The sequence below is a fragment of the Palaemon carinicauda genome, chromosome 22 (genome assembly GCF_036898095.1).
Source record: "Palaemon carinicauda isolate YSFRI2023 chromosome 22, ASM3689809v2, whole genome shotgun sequence".
NCBI lineage: Eukaryota > Metazoa > Arthropoda > Malacostraca > Decapoda > Palaemonidae > Palaemon > Palaemon carinicauda.
In genome coordinates, this window is record NC_090746.1 from 46,370,211 (window position 1) to 46,394,062 (window position 23,852).

Below are 23,852 nucleotides of genomic sequence, written 5' to 3' on the forward strand. Positions count from 1 at the left end.
CGACATTATGGTCGCATGCTAGACGCATACAGTCAAGTCTTTTTTCTCACAGCAGTATAAACAGACTGTTGTCTCTCCTTCGCGTCTCTCTGGCCTCGCAGCTAACGCTCCCTCGTGTCAAGCTTTGGCTTTAAGTTTGTTGAACACTCGCTGATTACACACGATCAGGTCTTAACCTCACAGCATGAGGTTCACGTTGATGCTTCTTTTCAACAAGCCTAGCTTTAATATCGGTTTCTTGCGACCGATATGGACGCGTTTTGGGAGGCGGTTCTAGATCCTGATTCTCTATCACGACATGTTGAGTGTAGGCAGCATGCTGGAACCATACTGGACTCATGGTGGGTGCATGCTGGAAGTATGTCATTAGTCCTTTTCCCCGTGTCAGGATCACGAACGCTCTATTTTTATGAATAGAATTACCTGGCAGTTATATACATATAGCTAAATGTCCCTACTTTCGGCAGAATTTTTCAAAACACGGCAACAGCCTTGTGGTGGTTGGGCGGTTAGGTGGTTAACAACCCTTATAGGGTGGTACAAGGAATCATTCCCGTTTTCTATTCTTCAGTTCATCTCTGCCGGCCGGATCGCTAACACGTTGGTCCGTCATTAAGAGTTTTTCTTCGCTTTCCCTGTTTCTGCTGTACCAGTCTGCTATTTTGTGAAATACACTGATTTGGGGATTTGGCAATCGTGTTTTTGTTATTTCTTTGATTTTTTGCTGTTATCATTATGAGTGATAAAATTCAATTCCGTGTCTATGCGGATGAGGAATGTAAGGTGAGATTACCGAAAATGGCGGTAGATCCTCACACCGTGTGTTTGAATTGTAGGGGTTTTGAATGTGCCCTTAATAATAGATACGGGGAATGTAAGGTTTTGGATGAAAAGGATTGGTTGATTATGAAGCGCTATGTGCATAAACTAGAGCTCGATGGAGTTAGGAGAGCTTCTAGGTCTAAGTCTAAGTCTGTTAGTGGAAAGGAAGATGAACTTAGTGTAGATTTATCCTTTGAGCCTATAATTAATTCCTCTTTGGAAGTTGATCCTTCTCTTGAGTTAGTAACTTCTGCCCCTTCTACAGGATCCGTATCTGCGGATGACCCTCGGTATGCTAGGACCAAGGGAGAAGGTACGTCGACAACCGTAAGGGGGTGAGAGGTACGTATCCTCAGTCAGCCGTTGCCTCAGACAGACCTGTTGCCTGATTCCCAGGCTGTTCTTGACCGTCACGGAAAAGACGTGTCGGATGTGTTAATTTATTCTCCGAATTCTCCCAGACGTAAATGGAAGTTTGAAGCGTCAAGACCTACTAAGAGGAGGTGGAACCGCGACTAATTGTCTCGTTCTTTCTCTCCCGGTTCTAGCAGTCATGAACCTTGTCCGTCGGAGGACAATTTCGACTCCGTACCTCTGAAAAGGACGAAGTCTAAGCCTGGAAGTCAGGGTATTACAGCCAAAGATCCTTCCCCGTATACGAGTGTTATTCGTCAGCCCTCTCCTTCGGGACCGCAAGACCCAGCAGAAGTTGCTAAATCCTTTATGTCTGTCATGCAGGAACAACTTTTTACGTTAGTGCAAGCATTTAGCCGCCCTCACACCCGGTCTGATAGACGTAAAGACTACTCTTTGCCTATTAAGAAGTCAACTTCTAAGAGGGAATGGAGTTCTTCTCCTAAGGAAACCTTACTCTCTTCGTCGAAGACACGATACCGTTCTGCTTCCTCTACTGCTCGGCGCCAGGATGATACCTCCTCTCTCTCTCTCTCGGCGCCAGGATGATAACGGTATGCTTACGAAGGACGATACTTCCTCTCGTCGCCAGGACGATACCTCCTCTCGTCGCCAGGACGATACTGCCTCTCGTTCTCGACGCCAGAACGATACTGCCTCTTGTTCTCGACGCCAGGACAATACCGCCTCTCGTTCACGACGCCAGAATGATACCGCCTCTCGTTCACGACGCCAGAATGATACCGCCTCTCGTTCACGATGCCAGGACGATACTGCCTCTCGTTCACGATGCCAGGACGATACTGCCTCTCGTTCACGACGCCAGGACAATACTGCCTCTCGTTCACGATGCCAGGATGATACCGCCTCTCGTTCTTGACGCCAGGACGACTCTGCCTCTCGCTCTCGGTGCCAGGACGATACCAGCCTGCTTCCTCAGGACGATACTGCCTCTCGATCCAAGGACTCTTCTAGTGCTCGGGTCCAGGACGATATCTCTTTCCGGCGCCAGGAAGACACCTACGCTCGGCGCCAGGACGCAAGCCCTCTTTTGCAGGACGATTCCTTTGATTTGACTTTGTCTGTTTCTAAGGAGCCTTCTTCTCATTCGAAGGATGTTGCAGATGTGGATTAGGACCTCGAGGAGGTCTCTGATGAAGATGATAAACCTGCTGACGCTGCCGGAGTTTACAAAGTTCTCTCTCGCTCCCTTCTGGAACTTTATGGAGAGGAATTCCATCCTGCTGCTCCGCAATCTCCTCAATCCCTATTTAACAGAAAGAAGGCCAAGAATCGGTCGGCCTTCATCAAGATGAAGCTGTCGATTTCTGCAAAGAAGGCTCTTGCGAAGATTGATGACTGGATGAAGGAACGGAGACAAGCTGTTAAGACTTCCTTCTCGTTTCCACCAGCTCGTCTTGCTTCAAAGGCTGGTATGTGGTATGAGACTCGGGAACCTTTGGGTCTGGGAGTTCCTTCCTCCTCCAAGGGTGACTTCTCTGGCTTAGTGGACTCAGCTAGAAGGCATGCTCTCAACTCAGCCTAGGTCATGTGGTCGATGTCGGAGCTGGATCATCTCGTCAAAGGCATTTTTAGAGCCTTTGAGGTTTTTAGTTTTCTAGACTGGTCGCTAGGGACTCTGGCAAGGAAGACTGACCAGATGGAAGGAACTCGAGACCTAACCAGTATTATGTCCTGTATGGACAAGGCCTTCAGAGATGGAGCGAATGAGTTGGCTTCGCTGTTCTCAGCTGGAATCCTAAAGAAGAGGGCCCTGCTTTGCTCTTTTACTTCAAGGTCTGTTACCATTGCGCAGAAATCTGAGTTTCTTTACTCCCCCCTGTCTCAACATCTTTTTCCCGAGACCCTGGTGAGAGACATTACGCTTTCACTGGCCCAAAAAGCCACCCAAGACCTATTATCTCATTCAGCTCGTAAGCCCTTGGCAGCCGCTCCTTCTTCTTCGAAACGGGAGGAAAAGAAATTCCAGCAGCCCTTTCGGGGCTGGGCTACTTCAAGACCAGATTTTAGAGGAAGAAGGCAAGAGTCAGGATCAAGATTGAACCGAGGTTCGTTCAGAACTCGCTCCAGAAAATGAAGTTCATCTCCTCCAGACAGTAGGTGCAAGACTGTCAGGTTTTTGGCAGTCTTAGAAGAGAAGAGGGGCGGACACCTGGTCCCTCTCAGTCATCAAGGAAGGATACAAGATCCCCTTTCTGAAGAAACCTCCTCTCGCAGATACTCCGCTGGCCTTAGTAGCCCAGTACACAGATCCGGGGAAACAGAAGGCCCTCCTAGACCTAGTCGACCAACTGCTTGACTAGAACCGGTTCGGGATCTATCCTCCCCAGGTTTTTACAATCGCCGGTTTCTAGTGCCCAAGAACTCAGGCGGATGGAGACCCGTCCTGGATGTCAGTTCTCTGAACGTCTTTGTGGAGAAGACGAAGTTCTCCATGGAGACGACTCAGTCTGTGCTGGCATCAGTACGTCCAGGGGACTGGATGGTGTCCCTCAATTTGCAGGACGCGTATTTCCACGTCCCCATCCATCCAACTTCAAGGAAGTACCTGAGATTTGTAATGCAGGGCAAGAGCTTCCAATTCAGAGCTCTTTGCTTCGGTCTCGGCACGGCTCCTCAAGTCTTCACCAGGATAATGGCGAATGTGTCAGGCTGGCTGCATCAAGAGGGAATAAGGATATCCTTCTATCTGGACGATTGGCTGATTCGTTCACGATCGAAGGAGAAATGTCTGGAGGATTTACGAAAGACATTTATGATGGCTCAAGATCTAGGCCTGGTCATCAACAGGGAGAAGTCTCAGATCAAGCCAAATCAGACTATTCTCTATTTGGGGATAGTTCTGAATTCAGTTCTTTTTCGGGCTTCTCCCTCACAGGAAAGACAGACCAAGTGTCTCGAAAAAGTCCAAAGTTTCTTGGACAAGAAGAGGTGCTCAGCGAAGGAGTGGATGAGTTTGCAGGGAACTCTCTCCTCCCTCGAGCAGAAAGACCCAGGAAGACTTCTTTTCCTTCCCCATTCCAGCAGAAGTCAAGGATCTTCTGAAGTGGTGGCTGGATCCAGCCTTGTTGGGGGAAGGGATCTCCTTACACAAGAAGAACCCAGACCTAGTGTTGTTTTCAGACGCGTCAGAGTCAGGTTGGGGGGCAACACTAGGAAGCAAGGAGGTCTCAGGCTATTGGGAAGGAAATCAGTTGGAATGGCACATCAACAACAAGGAGCTGATGGCCATTTTTCCGGGGCTAAAAGCCTTTAAAGACTCGGTGTCTGGGAAGATTGTGGAGGTCAACTCAGACAACACCACAGCTCTTGCGTACATCAGAAAACAAAGGGGGACTCACTCTCTGTCCCTGTTCGAAACAGTAAGGGAGCTCCTTTTTTGGGCAAAGGAGAACAAGGTAGATCTGCTGACGAGGTTTGTACAGGGACAGAGGAATGTGAGGGCGGACATGCTCAGCAGGAAAGGGCAGGTCCTTCCCACAGAATGGACCCTCAACTAACAGGTCTGTCAGAGTCTCTGGAGGGTGTGGGGGAGACCCCTAATAGATCTTTTCGCCTCCAACTTGAGCAAGAGGATCCCCATCTATTGCTCCCTGGTTCCGGACATGGAGGCTATAGCAGTGGACGCCTTTTTGATGGATTGGACGGGGATGGACACATATGCCTTTCCCCCGTTCAAGATCATCAACCTGGTAGTCCGGAAATTCGCCCTCGTCGATTCGGGACGAATGATCCTGGTAGCTTCTTTCTGGCCAATGAGGGAATGGTTCACGGAGGTGGTGGACATGTTGATGGACTTTCCAAGAAGCCTTCGTGCAAGTCCAAAGCTGCTCAGACAACCCCACTTCGAGACGTATCATCAAAACCCCCTCTCTCTCAATCTGACTGCCTTCAGACTATCGAGAAGCTTGTCAGAACGAGAGGATTTTCAGCGCAAGCTGCGAAAGCTATCGCCAGAGCGAGGAAGGTCTCTTCACAGAGAGTCTACCAGTCCAAGTCGGAGACTTTTAGAGCTTGGTGTGGGAAGCACAAAGTTTCCTCATCCACTACCTCTGTGAGCCAGATTGCTGATTTTTTGTTGTACCTCAGGCAGGACGCTAAGCTGGCTGTGTCCACAATCAAAGGGTTCAAAAGCGTGCTCGCTTCAGTCTATCAGCATAGAGGCTTGGACTTGTCTCACGATAAGGACTTAAATGACCTCTTAAAGTCTTTTGAGACAACCAAACAGGTCCAGTTAAAGCCCCCTTCTTGGAACCTTGATGTGGTTCTTAAATTTCTGTGCACCAAGAGATTTGAGCCCATCTCACAAGCTCCTCTTAGGGAGGTTACGAGAAAAACCCTCTTCCTTTTGGCCATAGCTACAGCTAAAAGGGTCAGTGAAGTCCATGCAATTGAAAAGCAGGTAGGCTTCAATCTGAATGGGGCAGTTTGTGCCTTAAGAATAGATTTCCTCGCCAAGAACGAGAACCCTTCAAAGCCCTGGCCAAGGACCTTTGAGGTTCCTAACTTGACTAACCTAGTAGGTCAAGAACAAGAGAGGCTCCTCTGTCCAGTCCTAGCCCTCAAGGCCTACTTGTCTCACACTAAAAATGTGAGAGGCTCTTCTAGCTCCTTGTGGTGTTCGGTGAAAGATCCTCAGAAGCCCCTTTCTAAGAACGCTTTGTCTTTTTTTCTGAGGGAAGTTATAAGAGAAGCGCATCTCTTGTGTGAGGAGGAACACTTCGGCCTTTTAAAAGTGCAGGCTCACGAAGTGAGAACCATTGCGACCTCGCTTGCTTACCGCAAAAACATGTTGGTCAGACAAATTATGGATGCGACGTTCTGGAGGAGCAACTCTGTGTTCGCCTCATTACCTCAGAGAGGTGAGAGTGGATTATGAGAAATGCTATACCTTGGGCCCATACGTAGCTACGGCTTCTGTATTAGGCAAAGGAGTTACTACCTCCCCTCAACCTTAGTTTTGTATGCCTGTGTGTGGGTGGGTATTTTTAATGGTTGTCTGAGGACGTCGACTTGTGTACAGTCACCTCAGTCTAGTTAGATAATTGATATTTAATTTGCAAAGGTTAGGTGGTTGGTTTTGGTAAGGTTGCAGTTTTTAATATATGGGCAATAGGTAGTCCTGAAGTCTAGTTAGATTGTTGGTCTCGCCCCGTTAACAGACTCGATTGAGTGTTTTCAGCACTGCAGGTCACATCCTGGCTGACACTCCTAAGGGAAAGCGACTCAAGAGTCAGGAATTTGAAGTCAGCTACCTTAGCAGGTAAGGAATCAATGTGTTTTTTTATCCTACACCTTTTTTGGTTGTTTCCCAACGATGTTTACGGTCTATCACACTCCTCCAAGTGTGTTAATCAGGTAGTAGGTTGGCCAGGGCACCAACCACCTGTTGAGATACTACCGCTAGAGAGTTATGGGGTCCTTTGACTGGCCAGACAGTACTACATTGGATCCTTTTCTCTGGTTACGGTTTATTTTCCCTTTGCCTACACATACACCAAATAGTCTGGCCTATTCTTTACACATTCTCCTCTGTCCTCATACACCTGACAACACTGAGATTACCAAACATTTTTTTTCTCTCTCAAGGGGTTAAGTACTGCACTGTAGTCGGTCAGTGGCTACTTTCCTCTTGGTAAGGGTAGAAGGGACTCTTTAGCTATGGTAAGCAGCTCTTCTAGGAGAAGGACACTCCGAAATCAAACCATTGTTCTCAAGTCTTGGGTAGTGCCATAACCTCTGTACCATGGTCTTTCACTGCCTTGGGTTAGAGTTCTCTTGCTTGAGGGTACACTCGGGCACACTGTTCTCTCTTGTTTCTCCTCCTCTTGTTTTGTTAAAGTTTTTATAGTTTATATAAGAAATATTTATTTTAATATTGTTGCTGTTCTTAAAACAATTAATTCTTTTTCCTTGTTTCCTTTCCTTACTGGGCTGTTTTCCCTGTTGGAGCCCCTGGGCTTATAGCATCCTACTTTTCCAACTAGGGTTGCAGCTTAGCAAATAATAATAATAATAATAATAACTGGCAGGTAAGTTCTATTCATAAAAATGGAGTTTCTATGATAAAGTTTTATGAATACTTACCTGGCAGTTATATATATTCTAAGGCCCACCCACCTCCCCTCAGGAGACAGGTCGGGCATAGATGAACTGAAGAATAGAAAACGGGAATGATTCCTTGTACCACACTGTAAGGGTTGTTAACCACCTAACCGCCCAACCACCACAAGGCGGTTGCCGCGTTTTGAAAAATTCTGCCGAAATTAGAGACATTTAGCTATATATATATATAACTGCCAGGTAAGTATTCTTAAAACTTTGTTTTATCATAAAAACTCCATTTTAAACCATCAAGCTTTAGGTCTAGCTGCCTCCAGTATTTCGGAAAACCCCTAAGATCTAGAGGGTTGTTCGAAGGAGACAGCTGAGGCTATCGCTTGTACAAAGGACATTGCCTCAAGGTTTTCCAACCCAATTAGGGTGTTTTATGGAGTGGTGTAGAGCTAAAGCCAGCTCTTCATTTGGTAACTCTAAGACAAGTGGCCTATTTCTTCTTAGACCTTAGAAGAAAACACATTTTTTCTTCCTCGACCATCAAAGGGTACAGGAGTATGCGGGCAGCTGTCTTCAGACGCAGAAGATTGGATCTATCAAATAGAGACCCTATAGATCTTCTCGTATCATTTGAGATGACTTGGAGGCGTCAGCAAGATGGGCCAGTCTGAAATTTAGGGTTCGTTTCTGGAGTTTCGCGGTAGTGACAGATCCGAGCCTTCACACTTGGTTTCTTTTTAAGGCCTAACTTTGGAGACTTTCTGAGTAAGTCTACCATAGTTGAGAGTCAGTGAAGTTCACTCTTTTAGCAAGAACATGGACTTCACAATGGTTAAGCCATAGGTACCTTGCAACCTGGATTCTTGGTCATTAACAAACATCCTTCTCATCCATAGCCTAAATCTTTCGGGATCACTATCCTCTCGAATTTGGTTTGTGATGGGCTGAGAAGAGTTTTTTGCCCGATTAAAACGATGAAGTTTTATCGGGACACGAACAAAGAAGTTAAGAGTCTATTCATGACTCTTGGGTGCACGGTCAAGAAGCCTACGCTTTCCATGTCTAAAACACACTATCATCTCGTATTGACTTTAATTACAAAGGCTCTTTCACACGGTTGGGTGACAGATCATAAGATGTCGAAAGAGTAAAGACTCACGAAGATAGAGCTGTAGAAACTTCTGTAACTTTTAAACTAAACTGTTCTCTGCAAAGCATCGCGTATACAGCATTGTGAAGGGGTAATCCTGTATTCGCCTTGCATTACTTTTACCGTATCCAGTCTCTTTATGAAGACGTCTACGTTTTGGGATCACTCATAACAACGAGTGCAGTAGTAGGTGAAACATCGTCCACTACATTTCCCTAAATTCCTAGTACCCCTGTTCTTCTCTTGGAACTTTTATATATATTTTTATGATTGTACGTGAAGATTGGTCGGCAATCTTCCGCAATCTTTGACGTAGTTAGGTGGTCATTTTGTTCCTCGAGAGCGCCCGGAACAAGGGTATTAGTCGAGGTCCTGTCATGTTATAGGTGGTTGTACTGTTTGACAGCTCCTAGAGATCATCAGCCCCGAGTGGATCACTGGATCTCCTAAGGATAGCAGACAAAATGAGGCAGAGCATTGCTGTCAGCTTCCTTATCAGGTGAGAACTGCTCAAGTTGTTTATGTAACTCTTAAGTGAATTTCCAAGTATGCAGCTGTCTCTGACCCACCACCAATGGGTGTCAATCAGCCATTTTATAACCAGCAGGTAAGTTTTATATTTAAAAATGATATTTTCATAATAATATGAATTTTTGAACATACTTACCCGCTGGTTGTATAAGTTTTAGACCCACCCTCCTCCCCTCTAGAGACCATGGGGCATGGAAAATCTGAATTGGTTGAGTATAGTTCTACCTGTAGTACTGCGAGGGCACTGGGGTACACCTGCCATATCTGCGTTAAGCCGCGCAAGAGTTTTTGAATTTCCTGCCGTGGCATCAGGGACTTAAGCCATTATATAACCAGCGGGTAAGTATATTCAAAAACTTATTTTATGAAAATATCATTTTTCCAACATATTCCTCCTTATCTAAAATGACAGTTACTTTGCCTTTATCTGGTCTAGTAATGATAAAACTATCTCTATTGGCACGCTTCCTCAATATATCAAAATCAGTTTTCTTGAAAAAGGGTATCCACCTGGTATTTAGTTTCCCAAATGTAGCATGTGATATTTCATATAGTGTGGATTGCAGGTTACAAAGATTCATGTCAAAGGGCATAGATTTAAGCCTTTAAGAAAAACAGTTTTCCCTCCAAAATATTTTTTAAACTTCTTGATAGATTATTGAATGACAAGTTGGCCCAGACTCCAAAAACACTTAAAGTTCCTAAACTAAAATTTTATGCGAGTTTTCCTTTTCTCCATGAAGGTTTCCTTTTGAGAAAGTTTACAGAAATTATCCAACAACACTTCCCAGCTGTGGGAGTTAAACTCATCCCTCACTATTGGCTCGCTTTTCAACTTCAAAGATCGATTGAGTCCTTATATGTCCTCTGGTGTTGTATATAAATATAATTGCCCAAAGTGTAATTCTGCGACATACGTAGGATCTACCAAGAGGTTGTTAAAGGTCAGAATTGATTCCCATAGAGGTGTTAGCTATCGAACTGGTTGCAGAATATCCAACCCTGAACATTCTAATATTCGGATTCAGGCTAAAATATGCAAACAAAATATTGAAAACAAAGATTTTACTATCATTGGTCAAGTGTCAAATGACCATGACTTACCTCTTCTTGAATCCATATTGATCAAACGATTAGTTCCGTCGTTAAATACCCAAACTTCTTCAATTCAGTTATTTGTTCCGTAACTGAAATACAAACCACGCTATTTAATATGGGTAATTACTTTCGGCGTAGCTGAAATGACGAGCCATTAGAATTTTAAGGAGGGTTTACTACCCCACCGCTAGTTAGCGGGGGGTAGGGAGGGTAGCTTGCTACCCCCCCCCTCACACACACCTGTGCTTGAGCTCTCTTTGCTCTCGGCTCGGGTGGTAGTCGGACGTGTCCGCTGTCACCCTCGCCTTCTTTGACAGCCATTGCTAATCTTTTGTTTGCTTTTTCTTTGACAGAGTGTGTGTGTGAAGTTGGCCTCTGCGATGCGTGTCTGGTTTACCTGACCGCCCTTGTGGTACGTATATGTTGGCGGTCGAAACGGACCCCCACACCTTGTGTCCTTACTGTAGGGGCCAGCGGTGTGATAAGAATAATGTGTGTGGTGAGTGTAGGAAGTGGTCTTGGGAGAGGTTTTCCCGGCGCCAGAAGAAGTAGTCCAGACGGGATATTTCTTCTTCGAAGGTTTCTTTGAAAGGAGAAAATCCCAAGGGCTCTTCTTCCGTGGCCCAAACTTCCTCCGAAGCTCCCACTCGATCGGTTACTTCTGAGAAACTGTCGAGTGGTAGCGTAGGCCGTAGTTCTGTTGACCGATCTCGGGGTTTGGGAGAGGGAGTTGCCTCCCATAGCGAGGCAGCTCCTCCTCCCCCGGGGGACGATTTTAATGTAAATGTGTCTAATAATTTGTTGCAGCTTTGGGCTTCCTTGGGGCTTGAGGGTTTGCCCTCCAAGGAACCCTTGTTTGACATGATCAGGTTGGGGGCAGCTGTTAAACAATCACCGACTTTAGCAGAGGTTGATCCTCTGTCTATCGTCGACGTTGTTCTGGCAGAGGCTTCCAAGGAGTTGTATCAAACCTCTGCTCCTGATGTAGCTGAAGGCTTAGTTCCCCCCTCCGAACGTCTTTCGAGGAAGGAACTAAGTCCAACGGTCTCTCCTGCTGGTGATTCGCCCTCTTGGGGGAGTTCACTCACAGAGACTCCTCTTCGGAGGACTGCTGATGGTCAGCCCGTCGACCCCACGGCCCCCAGAGGGCGTATAAGGCATAAAGCCCGCCTTCCTCTTTGCCGTAGAGGCCTTCCTTCACCTCACAAGGGTGTTAGGAGGCACCTCTTCGGTTCATCATCTCCGCAGTCCGCCGCAGAGGAACCTCGCCGTCGTTCGCCGACTCTACCAGCTACATCCCTGGACCTCACCGCAGATCGTTCGTGATCTCCTTCGGTGGAAGGTCGTCCTTGCAAAGGACATGCCGATCTTCCACTCGCCAGACCTGCCGTCGCCGTTCCTGGCTGCTGACGCGCTGTGGGCCCCAACTCACCCCTTTGTTTTCACACAAAATTGTGTCAAGTCCCTTACGCGCCAGGTCTCCCCTGCGCGCCAATAATCACCAGCGCGCAACTGCGCACAAGCGCTCGCCCATGATCTTCTGATTTGGGCGCAAAGGGGAAGGTAACCTCTTCCCCTGCTTGACAGCGCTCTCCAACGCGCCATCAATCGCAGACGCGCCATCGGACCCCGCCTGCTCGCCATCCTTCACCTGCGCGCAGTCTCCGACTCGCGCCCACGAGTTTGCACATGCGCGGCCCACCTCTACAACCAGATGTGCGCTCTTATGCGCGCCCGCGCACAAGGGATATATCTCCTGCGCGCGCGCCCAATGTTATCGCCCTCAGGCTCTTCGGCCAGATCCTGCGCGCTCGCACGAATAATAGCCTTCGTGCGCGCGAGCGCTCATCCAGCCTTCTGCTCGCCCTCTGCAATCTCCAGCCCGCGCCCCTGTTCGCCATCGTTCGCCCACGCGCGACCCAGGGCAAATCCTAGCGCGCCAGTGCGATCCCACGCGCAAGGCTGCAGGACGCTGCGCGGCCAGGTCATCATCATCGCGGTTCCCCCCCCCCCCAAGCGCAGAACAGCGCACTCGCCGGAGGGAGGGAGGATTCCGGATAGGTCCAGGGACTTTTCTCCTTCTTCTTTTCTGGCAAACCCTCCTTTGGTAACTCCTCCTAGGCATCGAACGATCCCCTTCCCTCCAGAGGGAGTTTCTCAGTCAGCAGCCCTGGTTCGGGTCCCTAGTCAGAGCGGTCATGCAGGCTTTTAAGCCTGTTCTCTCTGAACCGGGCCACAAATCAGTGGCAGCTTCTACTCCCCTGAAGAGGAAGAGAGGAGTATCTGACGTGGTAACTTCTCCAAGGGCGAAGCTGACTCCTAGTAAGTCTTTGAGGAAAGCCTCCTCACCCCCCCAGACTTTCACTCCCTCCCCTTTGGACGAAGATTTCCCGTCCTCAGGGGAGTCACGCGAGGTGAGGCGTTCCCCCATCGCACCAATGAGGGAAACCCCACCTCGCGCAGGGAAGTCTTCTCGAGTAGGGGTGGAGAAGTCTCCCACCATCACTGTTGGAGTCCTGCATCCCTCCCAGGAGGGAGTCGAAGGACTCCAAGACTTTACCTAAGTCATCCTCAACGATTAGACCAGAGCTAGCTAAGCTCTCAGAGAACGTCCACGAGTCCCCCCAAGAAGAGCCTTTGGGGACAGGAGACTTTGCTGCTAGCCCTTCAGGAGGAGAGCTACAGGAATCAGAGCATGCGTTCTGGCAGGTTCTGACCCTTATGAGGAATCTCAATGGGTTCGCTGATCCAGAGATTCCCCCTCGTGAGGGCAAGGACACAGTCTTTGTACCGAGTCTTTGGTACTCAAAAACCCTCAAAGGTCAGTGCGGCTTTGCCCTGGTCTCAAGGGTTTAAGAGTGCCAGAGACCAGGCGAAGGCCGGCTCTCCGAGCTTGCCTCCTCAAGCCGATCCAGCGCCGGTTACAAACTCCTCCCACCTCCTCGTGTCCATCAGAGGAGGTACTTTGACATGGAGGAGACTTGTTTAGCTCTTCCCTTACACCACTCTCTGGAAGAGCTTACCAGGGGAGTCCCTCTAGAGAGAGACTCCAACCGGCAAGTATCGTTCTCGGTAACGGAGATTCTTAGCCAGGAGAAGGTGGCGAAGTGTGCCATGCAGGCAACTTCGTGGCTGGACATCTGGCTAGGGTCTCTGGGCATCCTGTTAGGATCTGAGGACTTGTCCAAAGAGAAGACCATGGAGACCTTTTTACTCTCAGGCACTCGTACAATCGAGTTTCTAGACCACCAAGTCTCGAACTTTTGGGCTAATACCATCTTGAAACGTCGAGATGCGGCGTCAGAGATTCCTCCAAAAGGTCCCCAGTACCGAGATCAGCAGGCTCAGACATTCTTCCATCTTGGGGAAGAATTTGTTCGAGCCTAAGGACGGTGGAGCAGTCGGCTGAGAGGTCGAGGAAGTCCAACCAGGATTCTCTCCTACATAGAGCTTTAACATCAAAGCCTTATAAACCTCCAGCAACCCAGCAATCACGTCCTACCAAGACCACAAAACCGGCTGCTACAGTGAAGACAACGGTGTCTAAGCCCTTTCCTGTCAAGGATAAGAAAGGCAAAAAGTCCTCCAGGGGAGGAAAGAATCCTAGGGGGAGTGGCCTAGGCCGCAAACGCTAGGATTGGCAGTCCCCCTGCATGTCCACCAGTGGGGTGATGCCTACAAAGTTGCGCATACAGGTGGCAGCAACTCGGGGCCGATTCCTGGACGATTTCCGTAATCAGTCAGGGATATCGCGTCCCGTTCACAACATCTCTACCTCCCCTGACAGCAAATCCAGTGTCGTTGAGCTCCCTTGCCATGGGATCGGCAAGGGGGCAAGCCCTTCGGGCAGAAGTCAAGACCATGTTGAAGAAGGGCGCTCTCCAAGAGGTCGTCGACCGGTCCCCAGGCTTCTTCAGTCGACTCTCTTGTAAAGGAGGCGTCTGGAGGCTGGAGACCAGTCATCGACCTCTCAGCTCTGAACAGGTTTGTCAAGAAGACCCCGTTCAGCATGGAGACCGCAGACACGGTCAGACTTGCAGTGAGACCGCAAGACTTCATGTGTACACTGGATCTGAAGGATGCGTACTACCAGATCCCAGTCCTTCCGTCTTCAAGGAAGTACTTAAGATTCAGCCTAGACAACAAGATCTACCAGTTCTAGGTGCTGTTTCGGTCTCTCCACAGCACCACAGGTTTTCACCAGAGTGTTCACCCTAATATCGTCGTGGGCACACAGGATCGGCATCCGTCTCCTCCGTTATCTGGATGATTGGCTGATCCTAGCAGACTCTGAGTCAGCCCTTCTTCAACACCGAGACAAACTTCTGGGACTTTGCCAAGATCTGGTAAATTTCGAGAAGTCCTCACTGCTTCCCACTCAAAGACTGGTATACCTGACACACCTGTGCTTGAGCTCACTTTGCTCTCGGCTCGGATGGTAGTCGGACGTGTCCGCTCTCATCCTCGCCGTCATTTGGCAGCCATTTAATGCTTTTGTCTTTTTCTTTTTCTAGTTCTGTTTGTGAAGTTGGCCGCTGCGATTATGCGCACCTGCCCTGGGTTTCCCGACCGCCCCTGTGGAACATTCATGTGGGCGGTCGAGACCGATCCTCACGCCCTTTGTCCTTCTTGTAGGGGCCAACAGTGTGATAGCAACATCAGGTGTAGTGATTTTAGGGAGTGATCTACCTCCCAGTGGGAGAGGTTTTCGCGACGATGGAAGAAGTCCCAACGGGATATTTCTCCTTCGAAGGTTTCTTTGAAAGGAGAAAAACCCAAGGCCTCTTCTTCCGTTGCCCAAACCTCCTCCGAAGCACCCACTCGGTCGGTCTCTTTCGAGAGACCGTCGAGTGGTAGCGTAGACTGATGTACTGTTTACCAAACTCGGGACTCGAGAGATGACGTTGCTTCCCCTAGCAAAGCAGCTCCACCTCTCCCCCGGCGGAAGATATATCACTAAGCCCCCTTTTCAGCTTTGGTCCTCCTTGGGGCTTATGGGTTCGCCCTCCAAGGAGGTTTTGCTTAACTACATCCGATTGGGTGCCGCTGTCAAGCAATCGCCGTCACCGACAGAGTTTGATCCTCTGTCTCTTGTCGACGTTGTGGTGTCAGAGGTACCTCCCAGTGGGAGAGGTTTTCGCGACGATGGAAGAAGTCCCAACGGGATATTTCTCCTTCGAAGGTTTCTTTGAAAGGAGAAAAACCCAAGGCCTCTTCTTTTGTTGCCCAAACATCCTCCGAAGCACCCACTCGGTCGGTCTCTTTCGAGAGACCGTCGAGTGGTAGCGTAGACTGATGTACTGTTTACCAAACTCGGGACTCAGGAGATGACGTTGCTTCCCCTAGCAAAGCAGCTCCACCTCTCCCCCGGCGGAAGATATATCACTAAGCCCCCTTTTCAGCTTTGGTCCTCCTTGGGGCTTATGGGTTCGCCCTCCAAGGATGTTTTGCTTAACTACATCCGATTGGGTGCCGCTGTCAAGCAATCGCCGTCACCGACAGAGGTTGATCCTCTGTCTCTTGTCGACGTTGTGGTGTCAGAGGTATCCAATGCGGTATCACCCATCACCTCTGCCTCTTCAAACCCTACGGTAGCTGACGGCTTAGTTTCTCCCGTCTCTGTTCAGCCTACGAAGGAGAAACTAAGTCTTAACGTCAGTCTCTCATGCTAGTGTTTCTTCCCCTCGGGGAGTTCACTTACAGAGACTCCTCTTCGGAGGACTGCAGAAGGTCAGCTCAGCGAGCTTACGGCCCCCAGACGGCGCATTCGTCGCAAGGCTCGCCTTCCTCTTTGCCAAAGTGGCCTTCCTTCACTTGCAGTGAGGAGGCGCCTCTTCGGTTCAACATCTTCGATGCAGTCCCCCGCAGAGGAGCCTCGACAACAATCACTGATCACTGTTCCTGCATTGGTCCTGGACCTTTCTGCAGATCGTTCGCGATCTCCTTCAGTGGAAGGTTGTCCTTTCAAAGGACATGTCGACCTTCCACCCGACAGACCTGCCGACCTGCCGTCACCTTTCCTGCATAATCCTTAAAAGGTTTCATCTGAGCACGCTAAGGCGCGCCACCCAGATACGCGCTATACACCAACGAAACCTGACGAACGCGCTTTAGTACCTTGTCAGGCTCCATCAATAAACCCTAACATAGGGCATCAAGGGCGTATGCGCCAACACGCACATACTTCTCAACAGGAGCACAGCTCCACTACGCGCTATGCTCTCCCTCACGCACATACGCGCCCATGTTCTCCTGCGCGCCAGGCCTTGCCTAAGCCTAAACCTACGCGGCCACGCCCAGCTGTGCGCCAACTCTCACCTGTGCGCCGTTAACCTCCTGCGCGCCAGCGCTCACGACCAGCAGTTAACTCTCCTGCGCACCAACGATCTACTGATCTGAGCGCTTCTGGGAAGTCAACTAAACTGACTTCTCCCACGCGCCAGCTAATACCATCGCGCCAGCGCTCGCCATTGCGCCAGCCTTTTCCCGTATGCATCCGCGAGGATACGCCTCGCCTATCCTTTCCTGTGGATTCGCCTCGCCTATCCTCTTCTCTCCTACGGATTCGCGCCCATGAACATCACAGGCTTCAACTGCGCACCTGCTCGCTAGGGATCTTTCTCCTGCGCGTGTGCGCCCTATGACTGGTACAGGCATGCGCGAACTCTCGCCCGCGTGCTGGGGATCTTTCTCCTGCGCGCGCGTGCCCTATGACTGGTACAGGCACACTCGAACTCTCACCCGCGCACTCAACGCCTTGATCCTGCGCGACCGCACGCACGGGAATACTCTCCAGCACGCGCGCAGGCGCGCCAACAGTCTCCTGCACGCACTCCTGTGCGCCAACAGTCTCCCGCACGCGCTCTTGTGCGCCATCAGTCTCCCGCGCGCCAACAGTCTCCCGCGCGCGAGTCCCTCTATTTTCCCTCGCGCGAGCACCATTACTCTCCCTCGCGCGAGCGTCAATATCCTCCCGCGCGCGAGACTGTTGAACTACGCACGGCAAGGTCGTCATCGCCTCATTCTCCTCCCCGGAAGCGCATACCACCACGCATTGTGGGAGAAGGGAACATCTAGAGGGGTCCAGGACCCCAAAGCCATTTCAGGCGAACCCACCAATGATAAGAACTCGTCCCAGGGATCCTTCAATTCCTGTCCCTTCAAGGGGTATGTCTAACAGCGCGTCTGTCAGCCAACAGCTCTGGTTCGGTGCACTGATCAGAGCCGTAACACCGGCTTTCAAGCCTGTCTTCTCTGATTTAGGGCACAGTTCCATGGCGGCTTCTACCCCTTTGAAGAGAAAAGGAGGAGTTCCAGATGCGGTAACTTATCCAAGGGCAAAACTGACTCCATGCAGACCTTCGAGGCAAGTTCCTTCTTTCCCCCAGTCTGTCTCTCCTTCCCTTTTGGACGAAGATTTCCCTTCCCCAGGGGAATCACGCGAGGAGAGGCTTTTCCCCCATCGCACCATTGAGGGAAACCTCTACTCGCACCGAGATATCATATCAGGCGGGGATTGAAAGGAACATGCCATCCTCGTCGAGGTTGGAGTCCTACATCCTTCCCAGGAAGGAATCTAAGGACTCCAAAACATTGCCGAAGTCCTCTACTAGGACTAGGATGGAGCCAGCTAGCCACTCAGAGAATGTCCGCTACTCTCTCCAAGAAGAGCCTTTGGGGACAGAAGGAGACTTGGCTGCAAGTTCTACATCAGGAGGAGACCAGCAAGAGTCAGAACATGCATTTTGGCAAATTTTGACTCTAATGAGGGCTCTCAACGGGTTTTCTGACCCAGAGATACCTCCTCGAGAGGGCAAGGACACGGTCTTGGACCGTGTCTTTGGTACTCAGAAACCCTCAAAGACCAGTGCAGCACTGCCCTGGTCTCAAGGGGTTAAGAGTACCAGGGACAAGATCTCTCAACAGCTCTCCGAGATGTACTCCTCCAACCGTTCAAGTGCCACCAACAAGCTCCTCCCACCTCCTCGCGTACAGCAGAGGAGGTACTTCGAGATCCTTAAGGAGCCTTGTTTAGCTCTTCCTCTTCACCACTCGCTGGAAGAGCTTACCAGGGGAGTCCCTCTTGAGAGACTCTCCAAGCGGCGGGTCTCACTCTCGGCGACCGAGATCCTTAACCAGGAGAAAGTTGCGAAGTGTGCTATGCAAGCCACTTCGTGGCTCGATATCTGGTTGGGGACCTTAGGTATCCTGATAGGTTCTGAGGATTTCTCCAAAGAAAGTACCAGGAAGGCTATAGAGACCTTTCTTCTCTCAGGTACTCGCACGATCGAGTTTTTGTCCCACCAAGTCTCGAATTTGTGGGCAAATACCATTCTGAAACGTCGGGATGCAGTAGCTGAGAGATTCCATGAAAAGGTCCCTAGCACCGAGATCAATAGGCTCAGACATTCCCTTCTAGAGGGATCCATCTTGTTCGAGCCTAAGGATGTGGAACATGCCGCTGAGAGGTGGAGGAAGTCTCATCAAGATTCCCCTCTTCATAGGGCTTTAACATATAAGCCCTATAAGCCTCCAGCACCACAGCAGTCCCGTCCAGTCAAGACCGCTAGAACGACGACAGCAGCGAAGACCGTGGTGTCTAAGTCCTTTCCTGTCAAAGAAAGGAAAGGCAAAAAGTCCTCCAGGGGAGGAAAGAATCTTGGAGGGAGCAGCCGAGGCCGCAAATGCTAGGATAGGCAGTCCCCCATGCATGTCCACCAGTGGGGGGAATGCCTACAAAGTTGCTCAAACAGGTGAAAGCAACTCGGGGCCGATTCCTGGACAATCTCTGTGATCAGTCTAGGATATCGCGTCCCGTTCATAACATCTCTACCTCCCCTGACGACGAATCCAGTGTCATTGAGCTCCCTTGCCATTGGATCGGCAAGGGGGCAAGCCCTTCGGGCAGAAGTCCAGACCCTGTTGAAGAAGGGCGCTTTCCAAGAGGTCCTTGACGAATCTCCGTACTGCTTCAGTCGACTCTTGTAAAGAAGGCGTTTGGAGGCTGGAGACCAGTCATTGACCTCTCAGCTCTGAACAAGTTTGTCAAACTCCGTTCAGCATGGAGACGGCAGACACGGTCAGACTTGCAGTAAGACCGCAATACTTCATGTGCACACAGGACCTAAAGGACGCGTACTTTCAGATCCCAGTCCATCCGTCTTCAGGGAAGAAGCTAAGTTTCAGTACAGGTAGTGGTAAGAAAAGGAAGAAGGCAATTCTTTCATTAGAATTGAAGTAAGAAATTATAGAAAAACATGAGAGCAGTGTGCATGTGAGTGATATGGCTAAACAATATGGCCGGAATAGGCCTATAATCTCGACGATCATCAAGCAGAAGGCAGCCATTAAAGCAGATAAACCATAGAAGGGGATCACCATTATTACAAGACATCGTAGCAATACCCTGGAAGTGATAGAATGCCTTTTGTTGATAGGGATAAAAGACAAAGAGATTGTTGGCAACGATCATTTGTGAGAAGGGCCAGCGTGATGAACAGTAAGAAGGAAAAAAAGTGATGCAAAGAAAACACAGATAGCATTAACAAGCTTTTTTAAAAAAGTACTTTCTCTATTTCTGTTTCTCTCTAAACATATCATTAACATGTTCTTTAAATAAAATCTCTCTCACTCTCTCTCTCTCTCTCTCTCTCTCTCTCTCTCTCTCTTCTTTTTCTTCTTTTTCTTCTTCGCCGCTGTTATAGTGTTAGAGACTGCTATTATTTCTTTTCCGAGAGAGAGAGAGAGAGATTAAACAAAAATGTGTTTAGAGTACCTATGATTTTTAACAGCGTCAACGAGTTGAAAGACAATTGAGTGTAACTAATAAAGTAATAACAGCGAATCTGAATTCCTTTATTAACTAAAACAAATATTGATACAAACACACTCATGTGCGTATGCACAAACACACACACAGGTGTAGGAATTGTTACGCAGTAAGAGACAGACAGTCGGGGAGGAGGTAGAGATGGTGACTGCGATAACGTACCGTAACTCGTCACTAAAAGTGATGAAAATTAAAAATCAAAAGAAAAAAATGTAATAAATATGAAATATAATAATAAGAAAAAATAAATAAGCTAAGTTAGATTAAAGTTTCCGTAGTGTAAGTTACGGTAAGTTATCCCAGTCACCATCTCTACCTCCTCGCCGATCTTGTCTCCTCCAGCGTAGGAATTCCTACACGTGTGTACGCATACGCACACGAGTGTGTTTTTATCAATATTTGTTTTAGTTAATAAAGGAATTCAGATTCGCTGGTATTGTTTTTTTAGTTACATTTAATTGTCTTTCAACTTGTTGACGCTGTTAAAAATCATATCTCTCTCTCTCTCTCTCTCTCTCTCTCTCTCTCTCTCTCTCTCTCTCTCTCTCTCTCTCTCTCTCTCTGGAGTCTCTCTCTCTCCAGAGAGAGAGAGAGAGAGAGAGAGAGAGAGAAAGAGTATTTATTTAAAGAACATGTTAACACCATGCCTACCTTCTCGCCGATCGTCCGTCTCCTCCTGGCGTAGCAAATCCTACACCTGCGTTGGTCTGTCTCTAAGGTAAAGTGACAATAAAAACACATATGTTCCGTAACCGAAATAGAAACCACGCTATTACATTGGGTTTACCTTTTAGCGTAGCTGAAATGGCGAGCCATTAGAATTTAATGAGGGTGTATTACCCCCGCGCTAGTTAGCGGGGGGCTAGGGGAGTGGTAGCTATCTACCCCTCCCCCCCTCACACACCGGTGAAGCTCACTTTCACTTTTGGCTCGGACTGGGACAGACGTCTTTGTCTTTGTCCTCGCTTGTCAGCCATTGGTTTTTTTTTTTCTTTTTTTTTCGTGCGACTATGCTCTTGGTGCTGAGCGGTCGCACCTGCAGTTTCGCTCAAGGGGCTGGGCAACTGCAGGAGCCCCTCTTCGGGGGATTGCTCCTTTTAGGTCACTGGCTGACCAGTCTTTTCTACGAAGTGTTTCTCTTTCGTTCGCGAGAGAGTACACTCATAGAGACTCCTCTTCGGAGGATTCTTCTGCTGTTGTTGCTGTTGGCCTCCTTCGCCGCAAGGCTCACTGTCCGCCTCGTCGTAAGGGCCTCCCATCTCCCTATAAGGGTGCTAAGAGGCGCCTTTTTGAATCTCCGTATGCAGCCTACAACTTCTTCTTCTTGACCTTCCGCCCCTGGTGCAGATGGACAGCAGTCTGACCTCGTCTTCCGACGGGCAACGGTCTTCCCGACGGACATCGGTCTTCCCGACAGACAACGGTCTTCCGACGGACATCAGTCTCCCGGCGGTCAATGATCCCTTCGGGGCAAACGGTTGCCTCCCACGGGGGTTCTTCCCTTGCGTGTCAGGGTTCCCCTGCGCGCCCTTCTGCCTGCTCAGTGTTAGCGCACAGGCGCTCTCCTGCTCATCAGCGCTTTCCTGTTTGCTAGCGCTCTCCTGTTCGCCAGCGGTCTCCTGTTCGTCAGCGCTCTCATGATGATCGTCTCTGCTGTTCCTGTTGGTTCCTGTTACGCGCCCTGTGCGCCCACATTTGCCCTCGCCATCTAGAACTTCGGTTCAGGTCTGGGTCAAGGACTCTTCTTCTACGCACAGGCTTCCACGCGTTGCCCTCTGCTCGCCAGCGACCTTAGACGCGTCAACGTTCATCTGCTCGTCAGCGATCTCCTACGCGTCAACGATGGCCATCGATCTGCCACGCGTGTCAGTTCCCCTGAACACCATCAGTAGCGATCTAGCGCTCGCCTGCTGTGGACCACGATCTCCGATAGCTGAGTCTTGCCGTAGATCTTCCTCCTGCTCGCCACCGCTCACCTTTACTTCTGTCCTTCTGTGCGCCAGCTTTCTTCAATCGCCAGCGCATATCTGCGCGCCCTTCTTTGCCACGCACCAATGGGCGCCAACGGTTTTCTGACCGTCTAGGATCGCCTGATTAACAGCTTGCTTCAGCGCTCACCTTCCTGATGCGTTGGCAATCGCCTATGCGCCCGCGCGATTCTTCACCTGCGCGCTAGCGTTTTGTTAACGCACCACCGCTCGTCAACGCGCCGACACGCCATCGCTTGCCAACGCGCCTTCACTCTCCTACGGGCCATCGCTCGCCAGAACGCGCCATCGCTCGTCAACGCGCCATCGCCCGCCTACGCGCCATCGGTCTCCCGACCGCCTGCCCTCACCCGCGCGCCCACGCCCACGTGCCTGCACGCCTACGCTCATGCGCGACCGCGCACATGCTCTTCAATGTTCGCCCGCGCGCGAACCAACGGTCTTCCGCCGCGCAAACCGTCGGTGTTTCTTCGCGCGAACGTCGGCTTAATTCTTGCAGTATCCATTGCTCGCCTATGGGTTATCGCTCGCCGACCACCAGCTCTCGCCCTTCCTACCATACTCGCCCTCCTTCTGCGCTCCTTCGCTCACCTTCGTTTGCATTCCTGCGTGCCCGCGCATGGGCGCTTCCACGTTCGCCCACGCGCTAATCATTGATTTACCATCGCGCGAGCGCCAGGGCGATTGCGACCGCGATTCCCATTGGGGTTTCGCAGCATGGCCAGCCTGGCGAGTCTTCTGGAGCGTATTTCCAGAACACGGCCTCACCCCGTAAACGCAGAGCATGGCACATGCAAGAATAGGAAGAATCTTCAGGGAGGTCTGAGCAACATTCTTCTTTCCAGAACCTGGGTTAGCCCTTCCCCGTCATTCCCTGGAAGGGTTTTTGGCGGGGGGCTTTCCGTTCGAGATTTCTCCATCGGCCAAGGGGTGACTGGTTAACCCCTTCTTCTCTATCTCGTGAAAGGGGCTTACCAGGTCCTTTCCCTCCTCGGTTGCGACCCTAGGTTTTGTTCAAGGAAGCTACAGGAAGGTCATGGGTACTTTCCTCCTCTCGGGCTCAAGCACCCTTGGCGTTTCGTCGTCAAGTATCGAACTTGCGGGCAAGCTCGATGTTGGACCATCTGGACGCAATGACCGAGGGCTTCCTTTCGGGTGTCTCATCCGCGACAACCTCAGACACCCTTCCATCCTTGAGAAGAGTTTGTTTGTGCCCAAGGACAGAGACATAGACAGCGGCTGTGCGGAGGAAGTCGACTTCCTTTTTCACTCCTCCAAGGCGCTTTCTTCCAGACCCTGCAGGGCTCCAGCGCCTCTTTCTTTCAGCCACGTCGGCCTAAGTTATCGGACCGGCTACGACAACTGAGACAAGGTGTCCAATTGCAGTTCCCTCCTGTCAGGAACAGATGGGGACGGGAGGCTCTCCCGGGGGGGGCATAGTCCTAGAGGGAGCGGCAGAGTTCACGAACTCTAGGATTGTCACCCCCCCCCTTGCAGGGTTCACGCTGGGAGGATGCCTAAGGTTACTCATCCGGATGACAGCTTCCTGATGCCCATTCCTGCACGATCTCTGTGATCAGCCAAGGATATCGCGCCTGGCGTCTCTGTCAGCGAATTGTGTCTCTGAACCTCTATGCCATAGGGTCGGCAAGAGTTTGCCCGTTTGGGCAGAATGATCCATGCCTTAGGAGAAGGTCCTCCATAGGACCGTCGACGGCTTCACCTCCGGCTTCTTCAGTCGATCCTTTCTTGTAGGAAGTATCTGAGACGGGAGTTCCGTAGTCGACCTCTCAGCCCTGATCAAGTTTGTCGAACAAACTTCGTCCAGCGTGGAACAGCAGAATCGATCAGACTGGTAACGAGGCGACAGGACTCCTTAGGCCCTGGATCGGAAGGACGGGTACTTTCAGTTTCCATTCCATCCATCTTCCAGGAAGCTCGT

At 50.0% G+C, this 23,852-nt stretch overlaps 1 protein-coding gene across 1 annotated transcript in view; it reads left to right on the forward strand.

Annotated features, from left to right (window-relative positions):
* The window catches only part of LOC137616420 (midasin), an 814,866-nt gene that overhangs the window by 83,942 nt on the left and 707,072 nt on the right, over positions 1-23,852 (forward strand). The window lies entirely within an intron of this gene.